This window comes from Dromaius novaehollandiae, chromosome 4 (assembly GCF_036370855.1).
Source record: "Dromaius novaehollandiae isolate bDroNov1 chromosome 4, bDroNov1.hap1, whole genome shotgun sequence".
Lineage (NCBI taxonomy): Eukaryota > Metazoa > Chordata > Aves > Casuariiformes > Dromaiidae > Dromaius > Dromaius novaehollandiae.
Window position 1 is genome coordinate 63,621,414 of NC_088101.1, and position 23,418 is coordinate 63,644,831.

A 23,418-nucleotide genomic window follows, 5' to 3' on the forward strand; every position below is an offset into this window, starting at 1 on the left:
GCATATGTTTGCTGAGAGGGAAGCACATGGCAATTGCTGTATGTCATAGATGTTGGAGTTCCAGTTTTTTAATGTTCCTTTTAGAATATGAAGTAGCTTATGAAGATGTTGCAGTAAAAATAAAAAACATAATTTGGAAATTCTGTGCCATGTTCACATCATTTCAGTGTATCTTTTAAAAACTGTTATTTGCTCCTAATCTTTTGCAGAATATTTGAATACTGCAAAATACTACTCTGTTCCCTACCTTCTTATCTAGTTCCCATTCTATACCATCACAAAAGACTGCTTCCCGGTTTTTGCAAGAAATATATGTACTTTGTGTTACCTAATGCCTGTCCTTGTCCCTTCCTAATCTGCTCTAGCTTTTTTCCCCCTGTCATACCAGCCAGAGAAACAAACAGCCTGAACTGTTGCATGTTGCTTCAGTGACATTCCGTAATGGCATTTACTCCTCTTCAGTGACCATAACTGAGCATCCTGAAGCCCATAAATCTTTTGCACAGGGTGCGTGCATGTTCTGCGTGATATCTCTCTACCTGAGAAACAATCATCCATTCTACATTTGACCTTTTCCAGTTCTCACCGAAATCAGTGGACACATTTCAGTTTACTTCAAAAGAAACTTGATGAGTCCCTCCATTGACTAAATTATGACTAGCTGTCTATTTCACTGCAGACACTGAGGTTTTTATGCATATATTATTGTTCTATACTTTTTTCCTCCACCTAACAGCTGAACTGTTTCTTCTGGCATGAAGACTACATACGGTTCAAAATCTGGTGCGTTTTCTCCAGTTGGTCCATAGGACCTATCTTTAAAGTATTAAGGAAATGGCATAAACAAAAGGTCTTATAGTAGCTTTCTTACAGATGTTTCTAGTTCTGTGTGCAGAGTTAGCTGGAGAAGTGAGATTTCAATCTCTGTGTCTGGATGAGAGATGAAGTAAAGAAGAAGGACTTAAAAACTTCACAAGACTCAGTAAATTTATGTCAGAAAGAGTAGAGAGATAGGAACAATCATGCTGCTTGCTCCATCAATATATTAAAGGCTTTGGTAAAGTATATGAGTGCTGAGAAAATTCAACAGGTACTGAGAGGTCAAAGACATCTGTTAAAGATAGCAACAGGTCAAAGATGCTACTGTCTCTGGTAAAAGATAGGTTAGAAATTATAGCTGAATTTGAGAAAGGCAGGTGCCGAGATCAGAAAGAGTAGGAAGTTCTGTGTCCAGCCCATGACAGAGTTACTTTTGGCTATGTCCAGCTCTGCCTGCGTGAGATGGTGCTGAGCAAACTGATAAATTGGAGTGAATAATGAGGCATAGCCAGAGGACCTCAGTCTCTACGTGTGACCGAAACATGAAGTAGCACTAAACCCAGGTGCTCAGAAGAAAATGAGGATATCCCTGGTCACTCAGGTCATTGGTTTGAATGGATACAGCAGTCCCTAAGACCCTTTAGCAATGCAGGATCAATATGGCAATGTGAATACAAAGTAGATCCTCACCTGGTTCTTTTCTAACCACCATGGTCTGCCTCAGTTTCCTCACCCTCACCAGAGAGCATCAGTAGAACGCAAATAAAGACAGAATCTGGCTTTCAGAATATTTATTCCTTCTGGGGCTGAACGAACCAGAAACTGCACAGTTTGATTTTCTTTGCAGCACTGACAGGAAAACCAACAATTTTTTTACTTGAATTGCATATGTCAGCACAACTGCCTGTTAAGCTGCTTTTTGCTCTCTGCTGGTTCAAAAGTCACTTTTCCTTAGACTTCCATTTTCAGAGTTCAGAGTAGCTGAAGACAGTGAGCCTGTTTAAATATTGAAATATTTTCTTGACTTGGATTATTTCTCAACTAGATATATATATATATATTTTCTCTTTTGTGGCCTTCTGGAATACTTTCATTTTTATTGTGTCAATTTTATGAATGCTGTTGTCAGTCAGAAATTCTGCTTGGGGCATTAGGAAAACTGAAAAGATCCCACAGTCTGTGCAAAGGCTGTGTTCTACTGCCATAGGATGAAGTCTGTAAGAAAAATGCACACGCCAGATGGGTTCCCAGCAGTATTTTGTGATTACGCTATGTAACTGCCACTAGCTCGCAGCATAGCAGCACACGGTATGCTGCTATGAAATCAAGCTCTTCTTGGATCTTAGAGATGATCTTTCATGTACTGAATGCTGTTCCCTCTTGTAAAAACTTGGCTTGTAAGCTCTGTGCAGCAACAGAAACCCAGTAACCTTCTGCAGCAATTTGGGGAGTGTAGATAGCAGAACCTTTGAAAAATATTTTTGTAAGACTTTGAATTTTTAGGTGATCTGGGATGCGCTTTGTGAATAGAGGAAGGGAGGAAAGGAGCGGAGGTGGGGACCTGACACACTTCAGAATTTATAGAATACTTGTAGATTAAAATAAAATAATAAAAACTTTTAATATTAAAGCAACAATTAAATGTAAGTGAACTAAATGTATATGTACAAGTTAACTCATAAGTAGTTTTGGCATCCTGAGTTATTGAGAACTCGTCTTTTGTTTGCCTACCAGTTTTGTGAATGGGCTCACTGTTTCTTTCTTTTTTTTCCTCCTCACTGGGTTTTTGGATGTGGGTATGAAGAAACACTGCTGGTATTTAGCAGGCCTTTATCCTTTAAGTATATCATAACTTTTTACTTAAGGGAGTAATATTCTGAAAGTAGGCTTGGATGTCTATGGAGATTGCTTCAAACAGATATTGGAGTTTTTGCATATATGCCTTTAGGCAGGATTGAGGCCAGGTAGGATATACGATCCCAGCCATGGTATTCAACTGGAGCTTTGTGTCTCCCAAATCATCTTGCCTTGAATATTTCAAATGCTTCTGATTTGTTTATACGATCCAAAAGATTGCTAGTGGCAGATAGTGTGGTGTTGTTCTAACATTCAGAACATTAGCCTCTTTTAATACAAAGAAAATTGGATAAAGCTGGAAACAGTATGACTCACTCATTCTCTTCTGAAGAAAAAAAAAAAAGGACCCAGGAGCTTTCTTAAAATTGTCAGGATATTGGATTTGTCCATCTAATGGAATAACCTGCAGCTCTTTGAAAGGGAACTGTTAGAGGTCAGCACGCTCTCCCTCTTGAACTCGAATCAATTCTCATATTTTTGAACATCATCTCCTTCACCAAATTTCCCTCTTTCTTTTCCCCGTTCTCTTAGCTTGTCCTTCTCATGAACTTTTGCCAGCCTTTCAGCATTTTCTCCTTCCATTTTTGTCCTCTGTTACTTGACTTAGAATGAGTCAACTTTGTGTTCTTGTATTTCTTCTTTATGGTATTTAACTTTTTCTAAACTTCAAAGTGGAAACAGGCAAGCTTTTATTTGTTACCACGGAAATATTAGGCGAAAGAGACACAGTTCAGAACCAGTTTTGTCACCCAGTGCTTGTAACCACAAAGCATCATCATTAGAAAATGCAGTGAAGTACTTCAGAGAGAAAAGTAATCCAGTCACATTCGCTATTCTGGTATGCTGAAGGTATAATAGTGAATGGCTAGTAAATCTTAAACCCACACAAGGAGAATTAAAAAAAAAAGTCTTACCAATCAGTTTGTACTCCATTGACTGCTTGAAAAGTTTGTTTTAAATGTCTTGATCCTGCAGTAACAAAACAACACTTTGCAAGTGGTCTCTTCGTGTGTCCACAAAGCGAAGCAGGGTACTGTGAGGTGGAGGCTGACTACTGCAAACGATGTGGAAATGTAAAAACCTCCTCTTCATGCCCTTGTAAATTCTTAATTTAGACAATGATCAAATAAATCACTTGAGTAGTATGCTCATCCCTTTGAGCTGAATTGGAATGCTAACCTGCTTAAAGTGAGCATGAGCTTGCCTGCTACTGTGAGCTAGGGCTCACGTGAAATGTTTATACTCTAAACAACAACAATAAAATTAGAAAATCTTCAAATACACAGTATTATGGGATTCTCTTTCTTTGCTAGGGGCCAGGATATTTATAGTATCAGCTAAAACTTTACTTTATGCTTGTTAGAACTTTCTCCTTCAGATTTTCGTGAACTTGGAAACTTAAGAAATGCCTCTGGCATGTCAATAATATTCTAGGTATCTGATAAAGCTATTGTTCTTTCAGATAAGTGTGCTCTAGGCTAAATGGAAAATTCACTAAAATGTTTTCTGTTGAGAATTTACAGAGAGAAATTTGTAAGATAATGGTAGAGTTGGAATAAAACAAAGCAGATGCTTTTGCACCTTTAAAAATGTTAATATTTTCTGTATTTCTCATAGCAAATGGAATGTGGGCATATGCCTGTGTGGATCTGTGTGTATGTGCAAAGCTGGAGTAAATATTAATCACGAAGTCAAGCTCATTTTTGTGAAACAGACAATGTATTTTGCTGTGGATTTTAGAATTTGTGCCATGTGCTTTCTCTGATCCCCAGCATCTCTCTGCTTCAGCAACAATAACTTGAGAAATTTCAGTGCAGCTTGTATTACCAACCTGTATTCCAGATAGAGTTGAATGTGCTGGTGTGATTTTTGAAATTGCATGATGTTTCTTGTGAGATGGTGAGGTTCTTATGGCCTTGCAATCCCTATCAGCAGAACTCATTTAGGATGTAAGCCATAGTAATTTATTAATGAATTCAGCATCAGTAGGTAATAGGGCTGGGGGTAACAGTACAAGGCAATTTCATGGTCATTGCATTTGCTGCTGTTTTTGCTACACCATGTTTGCGTACATACTCTGGATTTGCATAGTTGCGATTATATGAACCAGATTTGCAGTTAAAATCTGAAAAGTTCTCATAAAATGTCACTGCTAGCTTTCAGGTTTGAAAATACCCTTAGCTGTACATGTAGTTTCACAGCTGCTGTAAGCCTACATCGTCAAGAAGACGACAATGCATAGCGTTTGACCCAAAGGCAATATTTAGAAGCTTTTCTATTAAGAGCCTGAAAGATGACTTAAAAATAAGTGCATACTGCTGAATTTGTAATTCAGCAGCTTGCGATCTGGGATCAAATTCAAGTGGCCCAGATACACGATGTGACTCATTGTTAAGGAGAGCCTGGGAACCCTTGATTCACGCATTTGCTCTGTTGCCCTACAGCAAGTCACTTAACTCGTCTTGTACATTACAATTTCATATCCTTCCCAGAGCTTAATGTTTGTGCAGCACTTTGGAGATTTATAGCCCTATTCAATCTTACTCTGATGCAAAGAGTTGAGAAAGTTTCTATGCATCTGTTAAAGGTGCCTTTTGTACTTCAGATGGAGTAAATAATAATGCTTATGAAGAATATGTTATTGTTTGTTACTATCTATTTTTTAAGTAACTTTTTCCTGGAGTCTTCTTGTATCTCTTTTTACCTTAATGCTATTCTTATTTGATATAGCTGTCATTATTAATTATAAAGTAGATTCTTCCATTTAATTTCTGTCCTAATCTCTAATTAATCTTACTTAACAGTGTAATTTTGTCTTCATGTCCTCATTTGTTTTGTGTAAACCATGGCCTAAACATTTATGCATACCATGGAACTTTTAAATGAAAATAAAATCCATGGCCTCTTGCCACATGTTGAAAAGATGCAGATTTTATTTAACAAATGTGAAAGATGCCTCCTGTTTAACTAAGCTCTATGGTGCATTCTTATCTATGGTGAGTTGCTTTTGTCTGCTTTTGGAACAGCAGATTAGCTAAAGGGTTTTCTTTCAATTTATAATTGGGTTTTGTTTGTTTATTTTAAGTCTGCTAGGAAATATGTTTCTATATTTCTCTGGAAATGGAAAAGAAAAATGCCAAAAAGGACAGCTGATAGGAGTCATAGCTGCTGGTAAGTTGTAGGCATACCCATTATATCATGTCAAGGGATAAAGTGATTTCACTGTGAACTTCTGCTTGAAAATAACAAGGTGTTTGACTGGCTTTTGACCCCAGAATAGGGTCTTTTTTAAAGGAAAAGCAGTGAGTTAGTGAAACTAACTGCATATAATGTTAAAATGAGTGCTAAAATGAGTGCTCAGTGTCAAATGCTCGATGCACATGCAGAAGCTGACTTTCAAGTGAACCAGTAGTTCGTTTTCTCTGTCAGCCAGGATCAGGCATAAACCATTTCTATGTTTGTACTTAAACTTGAGTTAAAAATATCTCTTTTTCATTGCATTTGGAGCTTTCTCGTCTTTTACTTGGTGATAGTGTGGAATGTGGCTGTTATTCCTGCAAACTTCACTCATAACTAATTCATAACTAAATATTCTTTTACTAACATCCTTGCTTAGCAACATCCTTTTTGAGGTGTTCTTGGAAACTTTGTCTGATGCATAAAACAATGTTTGTAAATCAAGGAATGTTGCCACATGCTGCTTACTTATGTTGTTTAATACTTTTTATATTACTCTTTTTGAGAAAGCCTAACACACTAAGTGCTCCAGTTTACTGCAAGACGTAACTACAAATGAACTCAGACCTCATCTTTGGAATACACTTACCATGTCAGTGTAGGTTGTTTATCCAAGTCAATAGTATCTGCATGGTTGTCATGGATCCAAGCAACAAGTAGTTTTCACATTCCAAAATAACCTGGAATTAAAAAAAAAAATTAGGCTCTTAGTTCTTATTCTGTAGAAGCTCCAATTTGCATTTTCCATTTCATTTAGTTGCTGGAAAATATGCTATCTCAAAGCCATACGTTCAAAATCTAAATGTGGTGTGATAAGCCTGTTTTGCCATAAACCTTGGGTGCTCTTTGTGCTGTACAAAATTAACCTTTCAGACACCATGAACACTTATTTCTATATTTACCTTCTTGTTCTGCTGTTGGATCCCTTTGTAGGCTTTTGTTTTTAAAGCCGTATCTGTCCTGTGACTGAAGCGTGCATGTGGGGTGGTTCTGTCGCTGTGCAGGCTAGGAGGTTGCTGCTCCGTTCCACCTATCTTGGTGCTCCACGGGGAGCTCCCTCCATACAGTTTTCAGGAACCATACAGAGGTTCTGTGTTGTAGAGTGTTGTAAGAAGCCCACCAAGTACTTTTCCTAAGAAAATAGCCTTCCTCACCCTAAGAATCAAAGAGGACTAGTGTATATTTTGCTGGAAAAAAACCCCCCACAAAACAAAAAAACAGCATTTAACTCTTTCTTCCAAAAATTCATAACTTGGGCCTTCAAGCTTATCTGGAGATAAGCTGATCATAGACATTACTTATTTTCTGGTTTTGGCCAAGAGTATTAGACCTCACTGCTCTCCCTGACGATTTCAGAAAATGTTTGGCTATCCCTATTATTTTTAATCTATGCCCTGTGGCATGTATTTCCTCTCCTTTCCCTTCTCTAATAACCTTGGCCTTGCTGTGCTTTTGTGGTATTGTTCAAATACTTTCTCTGCTGCAGACTCTGTTGTCCAATAGCTTTTTTTGGTCTTTTTGGTCAGTTCAGCTCTTCATCTCAATTCAAATTTCAGCAGAACAAACCTCTGATTTACATACATTCTTGGCATTTCTGCCCATGTATTTCACTATAAATGTTTACATATAGTTGTGTTAGTATGCTCTTTGTGCAAGGCAGGTTGAGCTGGACTTTATATGAGGGTTACTATAAAACATAGGCCCATTGCATGTTGATGATAGAACTGTGATTAACCCTCCTAGGAGTGGAATCAAAGCCTTTAAGATTCTGTTGCAAGGTCATGAAATTGAGAAGTTTTATGAAATCAAACCTGAATTTGAAAATCCTAAATTGCTTCTATTAATGCTTGGAGTCCACTTCTCCCTTGCTTGGAGTATACTTCTCCCTTCTGTTCTATAGCAATAAGGAAAAATAAAAATGTAGGTAACTAAAGCTATCTTACCTTGTTGAAGAGGATGATAAATGAATAGTAAGTTTTTTTTGTAAAATAATATTGAGGTTATTTATTAGTCTTTCTTGAATTTTAAGAGGCTTTTCAAGACCTTTTTTAATATTTATCAGTACACTAGTTCTTGAATTATGCCATTATGCTCCCTGTAAATATAAACCTTGTCACTAACAACATGAAACACATAAGTGGGTAACTGAGGTACCATTCATTAATTAACATTTCAATCAGCACTGTTTAACAGCTCTTCTAGATCTGACTGATCTCCCTGATTTGTGGTGAGCCTGAGCAGCAACCAAAAAGGTACAAGTTATTTCCTGAGTGGTAAAGACAGACTGACAAGAGGAGATAGCTTTATGCTGCAGGTGAAAAATAGGTAGCCTTCTGGAAGAGCCCTGTGATCTTGCTAGTTTCTGGGTTGCATGGACTGAACTTCCACCTCCCACCTATGTGAGTGAGTTTTGCTTACCTTGCCATAAACTGAAAATGCCATAAACTGCTGGTGTATTTGTCTGTAACGAGATATATTCAAATAGGGACAAGGGATTTCTGAAGAATTATTAGCACCTTTCAGTTAGCTAAGGCAGCTTATGATAACGCTCTCCATTTAGTTGATCTTGCAGTATATTATCATGTGCCCATTTGTGTCTAGATACAGGTTATTAGCTATAACTATCTGTTAGGCCATTTCTGAAGCTGGGTCGTTGGCAGTAAGAGACATTTTTATGTTCTGTTTGTTCCACCAGTTTCACAGACCGTGCTGGCTACTTTCTATTTCTTTCTGGCAAGTAGTGATCATGAGCTACATTAGATAGTGCTATCCTTGTTCCTAGCCAGCTTTTTGCTGCCTTGAGCATGAATCACAACAAACTAAATCTATCTCATATTTATGAAGTGTTATGTAGTATCACAAAATACTGCACTGGAGGGGACACCTGGAGTTCATCTGGCCCAGCCTTCTACTTAGTAGAAGTCAATATAGGTCTAGAGCATGTTAAAAACATGTAACAGCCAGGTCTCAGCTCATAAATGCACAGGAAACTTTGAGCTTTATTGGCAGTGTCTGTGACAACAGCATATGGCTCTGCAAGGCACGTAATGCAGCGTCAATTTACTCTGTCTGTGTTTGCGTACTCCTTTACAGATAAAGATCTCCCAGAAATCTGGGATGAAAGTTCTGCATCCTAAGTTTTCCACTTCTGTAACAATTTCCTGTTCTTAGACTGGGTGTTAGAATTTTTCTGATTGCTTACCTTCAGATTTCAGGCCAAAATACTAGCAATCTGTCTCTTGTTTAAAGAACCTGGAAGAGGAAAGGAACATGAAATCCATGCTGTATTGCTATATATTGCTATTGCATATGTTGCCATTTGCTCTGGCAATACAGAGACATTTATCTTCCATTTAGAAGAAATTTGAGGCAATTTCTCTGGGGGTATGTAGTTAACAAGAGAATTGTTAGTTGCAGTAGACTACATTGCTTCTCAAGTACCATTTGTTTCTCATCTTAAAGCTTTTGTTGTCAGCACGAGCAAAATAATGACTAGATAAGAAATGTCTTGTGAGTGGGACCTTTTCATCTTCATCCTGCAAGTTACTTGGGCACAAAGGTGTTCAGGTACCCAATTTCTGTAAAAGTTATTCAGCCAGCATTGAGAAATCATGGCAGTTTGCCAGACAGTACTCTGTGTATGGAGCACCTTCCTTTTCTTTCTTTGTGCAAGTTGAGGACATGCAGCCTTTCATATGATCCAAATCTGAGAAATCAGCCTGCCCAGATGCTTAAAAATTAATTAGAGACAGAGAGAGACCAAAAACAACTCCTGGTTCCTGCAGCTGTCAATGCCCATAAATCAGCTCTGTTTTTCCTTTTGAAGCAGGACAAGAGAATGGATTTAATTAATGGGTTTGACTTGCTTTGGAAACATGCTGTAAAGAAATTGTCCTCCCCACACCTTTCACAGATGCTGTAAACATACAAATGTTATTGTGTATTTACTCATGAGTGCTTGCCAGCCTGATTGTGCTGGATATAGTTGAATGCCTCAAGCAGGTGGCAAGCCAATGATTGCAACAAATCCTTGTTCTTTCAACACCCAGATCATAGCCACGAAGCAGCAGTGGGTTTGATGGCATTGGATGGCTAGTGTCACTTCCCTGGTTCCACCTGAGTTCTGCTCAACAAGAGCATTAATAACGGCTGCTATAGGATATGGTAGGGGAAAACAAAAAGGGTGTTTTTCATCTGACTGGGAATTTAATTACATGTTGAATTCCCTTATATATGTTAAAAAAAAAAAAGGTAGGTTTATCCTGCCACTCCATTAAAAAGAAAAGAAAAGAAAGAAAAGGTTATTCTTTTTAAAAATGTCCCTACATTGGATAATCAGGAATATTTCTGACTTTATTGTCTGATTTTTCTTGTATTTTTAATTCTATCTTCTTGTATGTAGAGAGACACTGAAACTGCCCAGCTGGATCAGACCCAATTTCAGTCTTGTGGTCAGCATCAGATACCTTAGAACAAGATGTGCAGTCTCCCCTCAAGGAGCTGATATTATGCAACTGCTACTTGTCATCAAACATGGCTTAAGTCTCTGTAGTATGAAGGCTTCTATCTCCTAGAACTTTTAGCTTTTTTAAACTTATGTTTAATTTTGTCAAATTCACTGTTGTTACACTGGATAATGCTCGTTTTGCAAGGAAACCTCATTATACTCTTTCCCTTGGTGACAAATTTATAGGTGCCAGTCGCCCAAGCTAGTTGTACTGGAGGAAGAATTTCATTTGCTGCACTCTGAATTTTTCCCTATTTTGATCTGTCTAAATATTCCCTGGCATATATATTACATAGCAAGACGGTTATACCTTCCCTATAGTCTCTATTGCAGTGTATGTTTCATTGTGTCCCTCTAGGCACCTAGATAACTTTGAAAAATGTATACTAAGAAAGACTGGTTATGCTAGAATAAACAGTAATTCAGAGCATTGTATTAACTTTTCTATGTGGATGGGTTTTTTTTGGTTTTTTTTTTTTTTTTTTGGTTAGTGTGGATGTTTCTGAGATGTGGGCTTAGTCTCCAAGGAAAGAATCATGGAAAACAGTGGCACGTTATTCAAATACTGAAAAATAGCTATAATGGCTGACTTCTACCTTATATCAAAATCTGAGGTTTGTTTTCTCAGAGAGTGTTGTGGGCAGGACTCTAGCTGGGGCTTCAGGAGAATGGGGCTTCTGCCTTCCAGAACAATATTACTGGACTTGTGGTGAGTGTGTTTATGAATATATATGTGGCACTTAAGATTTAAAGTGAGTGTTAAAAGTGCAAGTCACTGCACATTTTGATCTGGCAAAATTCTTAGTCCTCTCTTCCTTTCCATGAAACACTTATAGCTTCAAAAGATCCATAATCCTTGTTTTTTAAACCCTCATGCCAAAACAAAAGCATGTATAACAAGAAATGTTTGGAAAGAACGCCGGGCGACTGGTATGCTAGATCTCTGTGCGTGTTATGAGAGAACTGTAGAATAAATATTTTAGCTTTCTCATCTGAATGTAACAGCTTTAAATCAAAAGATTTTAATCATTCTTTAAATTATTATTAAATGATTAAATTATTATTAAAGCTATACCAGGAGACACTTTATCACGTGAAAAGTCCTCATCAGCCCAATTTCAGCAGTGCAATTTTCTGTAAAGGCTCTGTGTTGCGTGCGCTGGTATCTCACATACAAACAATTGCAAAAGTCATCGTGCCCAGCTGCTGGTCCCATCTCGTTACTGGACAAGGCCATTTTCAGAGTAGGGAAGGTGAAAGAGGCTGCATTTCTTCCACTCTTTTGTCACCAGAGTTCACAGCGTGCATTCACATGAGAACTGAGCTTAAACTTAATGCTGTCTGTTCTGTGGTTTCTTCTCTGTGGCAAGAGCCAGTTGCTCTCCAAGGGGCAGAAACTTATGTGGCTTTTAAGTTTGGTAAAAGTTGGACTGTGAATCATTTGGACTTGAGTCGTAGACTTAGCTGTGTGTTGGTTTACCACTTTATTACTGAAGAATCTGACAAATTAAAGGCAGGTTGTTTGCTGTCTTATCTGCAGTCATGCCTTGCTTTTAGCTGTCTCGCCCATCTCTGCATTGCGTCAGAAGCTTAATGGGGATGTGTTTGGGGAAGGGCTTGTTTTCAGCCCTTTTGTGTTCTAGTCTAAAACACCAGGGCTGAGTTCCTGGTTGTCATTTCTTCATGTTATGTAACAGTAAGAGGTGAATTATATGTGGGCCAAGGACATGCTGCAAGCCTGAACACGTTGTTTCCCTCGCGTTTGGCTGGAGAGATGGCTCGCTGCAGTGCCTCTCTGCTCCGCCGCGGCGGGGCATGGCGTTTTGGATTGTCACCTTGTTCGCATTTACCTAGGAGCTTGTGGTCTCTATATTCTTACAACAAAACATGGATTTACTGGGCGGGGGCGAGAGGGTGCAGAAGGAGAAGATGTGTGCACTTTGGATGTTTTCTTTCACTTTCCTCTGCCACCTTCATTAAAATTACATGATATAAATGTGTCCAGGGCTTTCCACTTTGCGGGTTTTGACCTGGACTTGTAGCTACCTTGCTTAGGACCTGGCTCTTCATAAGTAGTATTCTCAGATACCCAGTTACCTCCCAGCCTCCAACAATTTTCAATCAGTGGTGGCAAAGCAACATCTAGTTTAGCTGCGGGAATTACGCAGGTTTCTGAAGAGTGTAATCCACTGTCATAAGCTATTCCATGGGCAAAGAACCATGGGGAGCCTCTTGCAGAATGAGATTTCCCTCCATTCACATTTCTGAGGGTATGGAAATGGATGATAATAAATCCTGTGTCTTAATTTAGAGTGAGAAGATTGCAGACTGATTCCATAAGTAGAAAAATCCCTTAAGAAAATACATTAGGTCTATAATCCTTTCAGTCAGAAGATTAGAGATTCAGTCAAAAACTAACTTATAGGAATGGCTTAAAAGTAAAGCTTTTGCTATTAGAAGTAAGAAATATATGATGCTGAAGGCTATGAAAATTGGAGAACTTTGGGAAATGGTATTTTCTGTGGTTGTGGTCGCAAAATGTTCTGAGTTATAATGAGTTGAACATGACTTTTCTAGTGCAATATTTGAAATAGATTTGTGGTTGAAAGTATCCTGGTGTGCTCAGCGTTCATTCATATGTTTGGATAACACATGCAGCCATTAAGGCCCCAACTTCAGTCTGGGACTTGTTCATTATAGTTCCTAATTGTGTAGCTATTACACTGACCCAGCTGAAGAATGAACCGATGTGGAACAGAAGTGCTTCAGCTGACATTTTGCATATTCAATGCTGTCCAACACAGGGCTGGAAGCAGGATTCTCTGATCGCTTTTGCCATGTGTATATCTGTCCCTTGTTGCTGTGGTTAGTTTGTGGATTTTTTTTATATACATATATATATATTTTTTTAAGTGCTTATTTCTCCATTAAGATAGAAAAGCCAGTCACAATGGCTGCTGCCTCTTATTCCTCCTGCATTATCCTTTTGAAAATCAGGTTTCATTCAGAGGTGGAGCCAGGTTTTTCCTCTTGCTTAAAAAGTATGATGTCGAGTGGAACAAATAGAATAGAAATAGAATAGAAACCCTTTTTTTATAGTTAGCGTACATTTATGTATATCATCGTAGATCAGTAATCAATACAACCAACATACGCTCAAAAGGATACGTATACTTGCTGTGCAGTTTGCTCTGAGCTACTTGCCTGTGCTGCCTGACCACTGTGGTCACCTCTAGGAGGTGGTGGCTGCGCCCCAGGGAGGTCTGCTGTGAGCTGAGGGATGTTCCTGCGTCCCTCACGCGCGAGGCATGGAGGCTGGGCTGGCCAGCGGGCGTGAAGGGTTACTACGGGGTGTATTGCTTTTCCTTAGGTTGCTCAGGTTGCTGAGCGAGAGGTAGCGCTGCTCCCACAGGCCAGAAAGCCCCATTGCCAAGGTGTCGGCTCCTCTACCCTTTCTTCCCACTGCTCCCTGAGGGCAGTATTCTGAATAAAACAAGAGCAGCTTGGATTAGGGTAGCTTTTCTGGGTGAAAAAACAAGGCATTTGTGATGGAACTTAATGTGCATATAAGGGCCTAACGGGCACATAAAATCTCACTGAAGCTAACTTCTCCTGGTCCATTTGCAATGTGTAGCCTTAATGCAAGCAATATTTGTATTCTCCAGCCAAATAAAAGGCCAAGAGGATGCATCAGCAGTGAGTCCTCTGAGCAAGGCAGGCAGTAACAGAGACGAAGATTTTGAAAATGAAAACATTTCCCTAATGTAGTCTCTAAAGCCCTTTCAAAGTGGGCAGTAAAGATATTTTTCAGACAAACTACTGCAATTCAATTAGACTGACCTAATTTTCATTCCTTCTCTCCCTGCTGCAGTTTTCCACACTGATACAACTTAACTTTGTTAAGATCTGGTTGTACTTGGGTAGGACCTGGGTTACAGCACCACTGACTAACACAGCTTAAAAATAGAAGATGTCACCTGAATGGGTGTCTTGTGTGTATGTTCATCTGAGGTAAGAAAACTGAGAAAGGACTTTTTCGGTTTGGGCAAATGAAACTTTTTTTAAAGAAAAGGAAATGCTGCTGTAGCCCTAAATAAGTGCTACTGGGTACGATTTATATAACTTGTATACTTTTTTTAATAAGAGGAAGTAGATGCCATAGACCTATTTTTATATAATTATCTCTAAGCTGATTGCTCACAGTGACATATTAAATGGCGCAGAAGTCTCACTGAACACCTATCAACTCAGTCGTGTGTATCACATCCCACAGCAAAACTGGTTATGCATTTAACACAGTTTTATTTAGAAATAGAAATTCTTACTGGGCATTTCTTCAGCAGCATCTGTTTTCTTTATTTAACTTAATTAAAAGCTGCTTGAAAATGCATTGACGACATCAACATTTGGATAAAATTATGGAGTGATGGTTCTAGGTTCCAAGCCCTTGCAATAAATGAAGGTTCTTTTTGGAGCACTAAATTAGTTTTCCCTAATTTAAAATTGTTAATCCTATGGGGCTGAGGCATTCCAAGCATCTATGGCCTTGTTTGCCCACAGAAATAGCACTGTTACGAAGCAAGAGTAAACTAATCAACATAAACCAAGTTTAAATCAGTGCCTCATTCTTATGTATAAAATTGCTTCAATTTAACTATGCCAGTGCAACACCATACTTTCATTAAAGTTGTGTATGTAGTATGAATTGGTCTTTCCATGAACAGCTCTGAGCAATGGTTTTACACCTAAAGCAGTGCCATTGCAGCATTTAATAAAGGCTGGATTCTCACATCTTCTCTGCCAAGACCCACTCAGTGTCTTGGCATAAGACTGGCTTCCTTGGGTTTTGCTGGATGTTGGTATTTACCTGCAATTTTCATATGCAAGATTGAGAACAATGGGATAGTTTTAAGTGGTGAGAGACTTCCTCCCTGTTTGCTGTCTTTGATTACATGATCTGTAAAGAAAGCCTCAAATTTAGATATTCATTTTTCTGTTGTAGGTTTAACTTAACTAAACTGGTGTGATTTATTTGTATTGCCATGATTTTAAGAGGACAATGCAATGCTTGTTGTAAATCAATATTCCTTTTGATTTTACACTAACATGTGCTATGTATCACACCTTGTATGAGTTTTACTTAAATCTGGGGCTTGCAGAGGAGAGTTAAATCTCTGGCACAGACCTCCTTTTCCTGCAAAGTATAGTAATTACTGAAATAAAGGTATCTCAAATTGTCTTCTTTTGTTATTCTGTCATGTGATTTGGTTCTTACAATGAATGGAGAGCTGATAAATAGTTCTCCAGCTTTGACGAGACCCAAATTTTTAATGTTAAAATCAAACAGTAAAAGTTAAAATCTTAGGCCTCTGTTACACATCACAAAGCCAATATTGATGACATGTTTTTCTTTCACAGATCACCTTTAATTTAGGCTCTAAATGTTCTGTGTGAACCAAAATGAATAAAATAAAAAGGAATAAAATAAAAAGGACTTTTTTCCCCTTGACTGCTTAAGTTGTTTCAGCTGGTCCTACTGGTACGGACATCTGTGACCACATGGGCTGGGGACACTGGAGCACATAAGGATCTGTGCTGTCTCTCACCCTGCAATGTTCTAGGTCTCTTGAATGATGATAATTGAATACCAACCTTGAATAAGTGGTAACGTACCAGATACATTTCCCAGCATTCTGCCATCTAAAGACATTCACATTTATTGTATATATTTTTTAAAAAGATATGTGATAATAAAGATAAGCGGAGAATTGTGCTTTACGGAAGATACAAAAAAGTAGTTTTTTTCAGTTAAGACAACACATACTTCTCTTTTGCATGGTTTCCCTTTTAAATTCTCCATGAAATGATCATTTCCCCCTTAACTTTATAGGACAATTTTTGTGGTGGTCTTTCCCCATTCTAGAGAGTGTTGGGATCCCTGTACTCTAGGAAAACCATCACAGCTTAGTTTTTCTGCTGCTTGTCAGGCTGCTGGGTTCATTGCCAGAGCTTCTTCCCAGGTTTGGATCACAGGGCTAGTGAGATGAGATGGTGAAGTGACAGGGAAGTGGTTGAGTTTCTGATGGAGACCCAGATGGCAGTCCAGATTTTATCAAATCCTGCCTTGTTCATGTCAAAAAGACACCAGAATTCGTTTCAGTTATGAAGAACTAGCCAATCTGCATAAAAATATAGGCAGCACTTTCCTAACAGTTTTGTTAGCTGGTCAAGTTTCAGCCCATCCTGCTTATTGTGGTGAGGAAGGGGTCTGAGGAAATAAGATATTTTTGTCCTTTACAAAAGAGAGTGCTTTTTTACACTTTGTTATCTGGCATATTATCTCTTAATTTGCTTTAAATGCATCAAACTTATATTTTCTCTGTAGCAGAACTCTCTTCCACCAAAAGTGACATACGACTGACTTGAGGTGTAGTTTGCTGTCACAACTAAATTTCTACAATGCTGAACTGCTGCCAAGAAACAGGCCTACTCTGACCAATTTCCTTGTGCTGTGCTGGATGTATTAAAAATAAAAAAGTAAATATTTATTTGAAGGTTTGTAATGGAGGAAAGTACCACCTAAAAAACCCAGTCTGTTCCAGACGGAGTTTATTCTGAACTCATAAGGTGGTGAGACCCTGTGAACTAGAGACCTCGACAGTGGTGAAAGTTGTGCCATCCTAAGACGGCTGGAGGGAGCGCAGCCCAGCGGTGCCTCTGTGGGTGCTGGCTCAGAGCCCCATGCCCGGAGCCAGGTGAGGGGTGGACGTTTTGCCTGAGAGGTGTGGGAATACAGAGGCAGCACTGTACTCATTTCCTCCTTCCTTCATTTAACAAAAAAGTCTACTTATTTAGATAATAATAGTCAGAAAACAACAAGGCGTTTGCAAAACAAATGTATTGTTTAATTCGTAATGCCTGCACTGTTGTGACATTGTCTCAAAACAAGAGCCTTGCTACAGACTGTAGTAAATAACAGTAAACTGTTACTGCCTCTGGAAAGGAATACGATTGTGTAATGTTTTCCAACTAAAACAAAGCTTGGGTAGTTCAAACTATTCTGAAAGATCCTTGATACTGTATTTTTTCTATTCGTTATGTTTTCAGGTAGCAGAAAGTTTTATAGCTTAGAAAGAAAGTCTTATAGACATAAAAGAAGTGTGGAAACTTGGGAATTCACGCTTAGGGAAAAGATGTCTCCATAGGCAAAGTCTAAGAAGGAGGAAACAGATGAAAACATTAATATTGGGGTAGTTACTTGTGCAGACTGGGAAGAATAATGAGTGGGAGATGATGGCTTTGCGATTAAGAGGATCAGCTAATCTGCTTGTGGCCTTCCTTATGACCTTGTGGACCTGCATTCTCCACTCCTGTAGCAAGTGGCTTCCAGCAGTAGTCCAGGCGCACAGAGGAGCAATGCACGTCTCAGTCCCAGTGCCAACCGAAGTCAAGTGCCATACTTCTGGGGAACAATTCACAAAAACCCTACCTAGCTGCTTGGGTACCTTAGTGCTTATTACATGTAAGCTGTTGCCATGAAACACATGCAGCTGTCTAAAGTCCTGTTAATGCAATGTGCCCATGGCATATACACTTTTGGTAGAGCTAAGCAGCTTGACAGCTGCATTGCCAAGGTAATTTAGGGTTCACAAACTTGGTGTTCCCTTGACCTTGAAGAGTCCTTTCTGTTGGGTGAGCTCTGAGCCTGCTTAATGTACATTGTAGACATCTGAATCCAGTGCTGTCAAAGCAGCATGTGACAGTGGCAGCTCGCCTTGCAATATGGCCACCTGCTGTCACCCATTGCTTGGGATTTGAGATATCTGTGATTAAGTCCTTCCTAAATCCAAAGGGACCCACAGCTTCTACTTCTTGGGATGGTGGTTTTATTATTGATAGCACAAATGGAACTGGGTTATTATTGCTTTTTCTCCCTGAAGTAAGTGGGTGCTAAGCATCTGGATCCACTCTGAATTCTGGAACTACTCTGTCTATTTAATCTGTAAGTGTTTAAATAGGTAATGCCTTACTGGGTGGCTCTGTGGCAGCTAGAAGAACAATGAGGCCTTTACCTCATCTGGTGCCTGTAGGTGCTGCCATAACACAAACAAGGAGATACTGTAAAAAAACCTGAAGCCAACTGTCTTATTCCTGATAAGCTCAGCTGCAAAGGACCTAAAACCTCTTCATAAGGGGAAATCCTGTATGCCAGTTTGGTGGTGAACTTTCTCCGTTCCTACTGAAGGGGAGGAGGCAAAAGCCCAAAAGTATAATGGGAACAGCATAATTGCACTGCGAATGGCAAACGTGTCAGAATTGTTCCAGGCATTTCACCTGAATACTTCAAAAAAGGTAATTCAGGAAAGATTTATTGCAGTCAGCCACAATCCTTGCTTCCATGAAGAGATTTCAGTCCTCCTGGAAAGTAAAAGAAGCATGGAGAAAGAAGAAGGGAGAAGCCCAGACTGTTTCAGGCGTTCCTAAAAAAGAAAAAATCTAGGGAGAAAAATCTATTGTCTTACTGACAATTTTTTTCTGAAATTGGGTTTTTTCAGGCTTTATGATGTTTTACCCATTATTTTCTATACAGGGGTGTTATTTTTTCCATGGCAAGAAGGTAGGAAAAGATCTCTCTGTCTGGGAAGGTGTCAGGGGAGGAGGGTGAAGCTAGTTCTGCAAACAGGCTTATTTCAAATACCACCCTAGGGAGACACTGCAGATTTTTGGGGACTAGGCTCCATGTGGTAGGTGGGAGGGGATTTCTGTACTATTGATTAATTTCAAATTGTGTGGGATTTTCTTGGCATAAATGAATATGATCTTTGCCAACTTAAGCTTAATTTTCCTTCAGTGAAATGAGCTGCAAGAGCTCTGTAATGAGGAAGTTTTGAGGACGTTTGAGGATGAAGAACTCCTGAATCTGCAGGGCTTGGTGGAGTTTCTTTCCATCTGCCTGGGAGAAGGAGCCCTACCTTTTCTGAGCAGTAGTATGTTTAGTCATACATATTCTTTTGCAAAGTTTTCAGCATCCTCGTTCAAGAAACCTTGTATATCTCCTGTACCACAAAAGGCTTTTTTTGGATACTGTACTCTTTACCGGAGATCAAAACAAAAACAACATAACTAAAGTACAAATCCTGCAGAATAACAATACAGTCTTGCACAGACCGAGGAACAGAAGGCCAAGCCTAGAAAACAGGTGGCTCTTGGTGGACTCAGTCCTTGAGATAGGGATTTTATGCCAGTATCTAGGTGAGCTGTTCAACTGTGTTAACATTGTACTGCGCAGTGAGCTCTGTAGACAGAGGAATATTGCAGGCTGTAAGAATGCCAGATAAAGTGGAATTGAACAGGCCGGGAAAAATCTGTTTTACTGAACAAAGAAATCTCAGTCTATGATTAACTTTATTTCATATCAAGGGTAGGACATGTAAGTCTAGGCTATTTCATGGCATGATACTGAACAATACAAGCCCTGTAGCAAAGCATACCACTACTGGATTATCTGTGCTAAATGTATTTTAGAGCAGTTCAGTCAAGTTTACTTTATCCCAACAAATATTTAATGCAGTTGTTAGGAAAAGTGCAAACCACAGACTTTCAAATGAGCCATGCTTCTGGGGCTCATCTCAGGTACTGGTCTTATGAAACACATTTTTTTGCAAATTTGTCTTTTCTGAATTTTCAAGCTGGAATGATGCAGAGAACAGAAGAGAATTTCATAAGATTTGAAGAATTAATGATTTACAGCCTCCAAAACTGTAAGACAAAGGCAGCTGAACAGGCTTGGTAACTTAACAGATTTGGGGAAAAACATGAAATTTTAGCTTCTTGAAAGGCAAGTAGTCCCTACAGGAAAAAGACTTTATGTAGGTTTCTTTGTTTCAAAGGAAATTTAGGTAGCAAAAAAATCACATTTTGCACGGCCAATAGACTGGAAAATCTTTTGAGAAGATTTCAAGTTACAACTGACTATATTCAAGTTGGAATGTAAACAGCAAGAAAAGATACTGAAACCTGTTTGTAAATAACCTTGAGTTTGTAAGAGTTACCTCCTTGGTTTGTTACTGCTAACCTAAAGTGAATCCTACACAGAGGAGTAGATATGACCCACAAAGCATGTGCTGTAAATTCACTGCTTAGCCAAAAGATAAATCTTTCTTGGCAAGACTGAAAGAGAGGGCACCATGAGTTAACAACTCAGCCTTCTGCCCAAATTCGTGGCCACTAGCAGGTCTGAGAAACAGAAGGCTGCACACAGGACTCGGGGTTCAGGCTCAGGCGTACACAGAAGAATGGAGTGGAAAAAATAAATGTGAAGGCTGAAGAGCAATCTGCTTGGTGCAAAAAAGACATTTGGTATTTCAGTGAATGGTAAGGCTACGGCGCTCGTGGCTCGAGGAGTTATTTCTGAGATTGTTTTGCAGCCTGCTTAGACCCGTTCAGCTCTGGGGTTGTTTGAGAATGAAATGATCACATATAAGAATAAAAGTGTGAATAAAAAGTAGAATAAAAGTATGACTCCTTCTAAAACAGTATAAGATATATAAATCAGTTTCTTTAATGGGATATACCCATATCAGACAGCGCTCAGACCAGACATAGTCTGAAATACGTTATTTGTGCCTGGTTCTTCCCTTTTCCCTTCCTCCTTTTCCTTTTCCCCCTTTTCCCTTTTCCTTTACCCCTTTCCCTCCTCCTTTTTTCCCTTTCTTGCCTTTTCCCCTAGTTTCATCGCTCAGGTTGCTCCCCCTACGTGGTGCTGCTTCTACGTAGGTGTGGGGAACATAGCAGGAAACATTTTTTCGCTCATTGTTCCTGAACATTTCACACAAAGAATGGTCAGCACAGTAGAAAAGCAGATGATTATTTAGACCATAGTTTCAAAGTACTGTGAAAATATATAGAAAACCTTTTAAACACACAAATAAAGAAAACATTAAAGCTACCTAAGGTCACACTCAGAAATCTTCAAGAAAAGACTGATACAGTATCTCAATAAAGATCCTTTCATGTGATGTACTTTTTTCTCCCGCTGGAGTGCTTTTGTACTGAAAGGATTTCTCTTTTCTTTTAAATACAGCACAGAGATAATTTAATCTAGAGCTGTTTAGAGTGCCTGTGAACTTTCCCATTTGCTTATTTTAAACCAGTTTCCCGAACAGACATTGAGTGATGCTGGGTGGCTAAGAGAATAATTAGACACAATGATTTAGTGAATAGGAGTAAAGGGTTTTTGTTTATAATTACAATAATTATTTCTCAGCACAAGACAGATCCCAAGTATTGACCACTGCATTAAAAAGGTTCAAATGTGTCTAAAATATGGTAATGGTGAGACAGCAGCTGCATCTCCATTCCATTATTGAATCGTAACATGCTTATCTTGATTGTATTTGCAACCTTTTTCAGTCTTGCACTGGAACAATACTTGAAAGCTACAAAAAAGTATTCGTTCCCTTAAAAGACTTAGTGTTGTCTGGAATCAAGCCAGCTTAGTAATTTTTTTTTTTTTTTAAATACTATGTGAAAGAATGGGCTGTATTCACCAAAGTTATCACCCAAAACTCACAATTAAGTCTGGCTCGTGGAAATCTGTTTTGGTAGTGGAGTAGTTTATGATGCTGTACACTAGGATCAAAGTGACATTTCAAACCGAGCTCCGTGTTTCAAAGAGTTATGCCGGGGCTATAAAGGATGGTCCCAGGTAGCTCTGCAGTAAAGCAAATATGTGCTGTCTGTAAGAACTTTATTTATTGGCCAACCTGACATACTTCCTCATGGCAAGGTAGTTATCATCACTGATAACTGGTAACATTGGTTGAATTTTAAAAGTGTGTTAGTACCTAGAGGCAGTTTGCTCTATTGCGCAGAGCATTCAGGAGACTTGGATTCAAACGCTGCCTCCCGCACGGGGCACTGTGGCAGTGTAGCTCCTTGCTCCCCAAACCTGGTCTGCCCCGCGTGCAAAAGAGCAGGTTATGTTCTGAGTTCGACAGTCGCCCTCTCTCCCGGAGGGAAGTCCAACCATGCCGATCTCAATGGTGCCAGTATAAAGCTCTATTACGGAAGCGTTGTCGAGAAACGAAGCAAAGCTCAGGCTGCAGCACGGTGAAACAGCAAGCTTGCTGTCTCGGGAGGGGGACGGAGCTGCCGGAGGGAGGGAGCCCGTTCTGCTTCACTCGCCTCACGTGGCAGCCTGGGCAGGTCGGGGTGTTTATCCTGTGAAGGAGTCCGTCCTCCCCTCCATTGGGTACTGTAGCCTTATGAACTCTGAGCCAAATTAAGTTCTTGCTACTGCTTTCATGTAGCAGAAGCAGATGAATGGCTTTTCCTTCAAATCTCCATTTATGCCTAGATGAGAGGGTGTCTGGGGCATGGTAACATAAAGTGGAAACATTTCTGTCCAGATTCAGAGACATGAGTGCGAGCTTTGCCTGTTACTGCTGCTGCAAGCTCAGCCTGCCTGGTAATGGGTATTTGGTTAAGCAGGCTGGGCAGCCCATGGGCCTGCCAGACCGTTCTGTCAAAGGCCTCTGGGGCAGCAGTGTCAGTCTCAGGCTTAAAAGCATTTTATTCAGCGGTTGATTTTTCTTTGTGTTTTTTTTGATCAGTTATGCATTAGCAAATTTGTATGTTTGTACTCTGTACAAACATATACACGGACAGAAACATTTTTATAGAAGGTAATTTATTAATTGGATAATTGCACCGAGCATTAGTTTTTAATGCATGCTGGTCAACATGGACTAGCCTTTTCGCAATCTGAGTGCATTCATCCAATGCAATGGAGAATATTCCCAAGCAATTTTAATTTAAAATGAGATTTTAAGGACGGAAGTCAGACCTCGTACGTGGCGGTAGCTTCTTGGGCCCCAGGAGACCTTCAGTTTGGGGCTGATGACTGTAGTTTCTGCCTCATTTACATTTCAAATGAAATCTTATGGTATTTTTGTCCTTTATGCATCTTTGCCTGTGAAACAGTGCCTGGCAGTTGA

General features: G+C 39.4%; 1 protein-coding gene across 17 annotated transcripts in view; it reads right to left on the reverse strand.

The window, feature by feature from the left end:
• Positions 1-23,418, reverse strand: part of C4H4orf19 (chromosome 4 C4orf19 homolog) — a 45,099-nt gene that overhangs the window by 16,257 nt on the left and 5,424 nt on the right. For 3 of the 17 annotated variants that reach the window (XR_010389095.1, XM_026093754.2, XM_026093755.2), the window contains exons 2-4: positions 9,116-9,165; positions 6,503-6,593; positions 3,591-3,645 (exon numbers count right to left, since the gene is read on the reverse strand). The gene's annotated coding sequence lies outside the window, so the exon portion shown is untranslated. Of the gene's footprint in view, positions 1-342; positions 1,816-3,590; positions 3,731-6,502; positions 6,594-6,815; positions 7,082-7,724; positions 7,808-8,331; positions 8,375-9,115; positions 9,166-23,418 lie in introns of those variants that run through there. The other 14 variants (XR_010389094.1, XM_064511312.1, XM_064511313.1 and 11 more) reach the window with 11 other exon arrangements.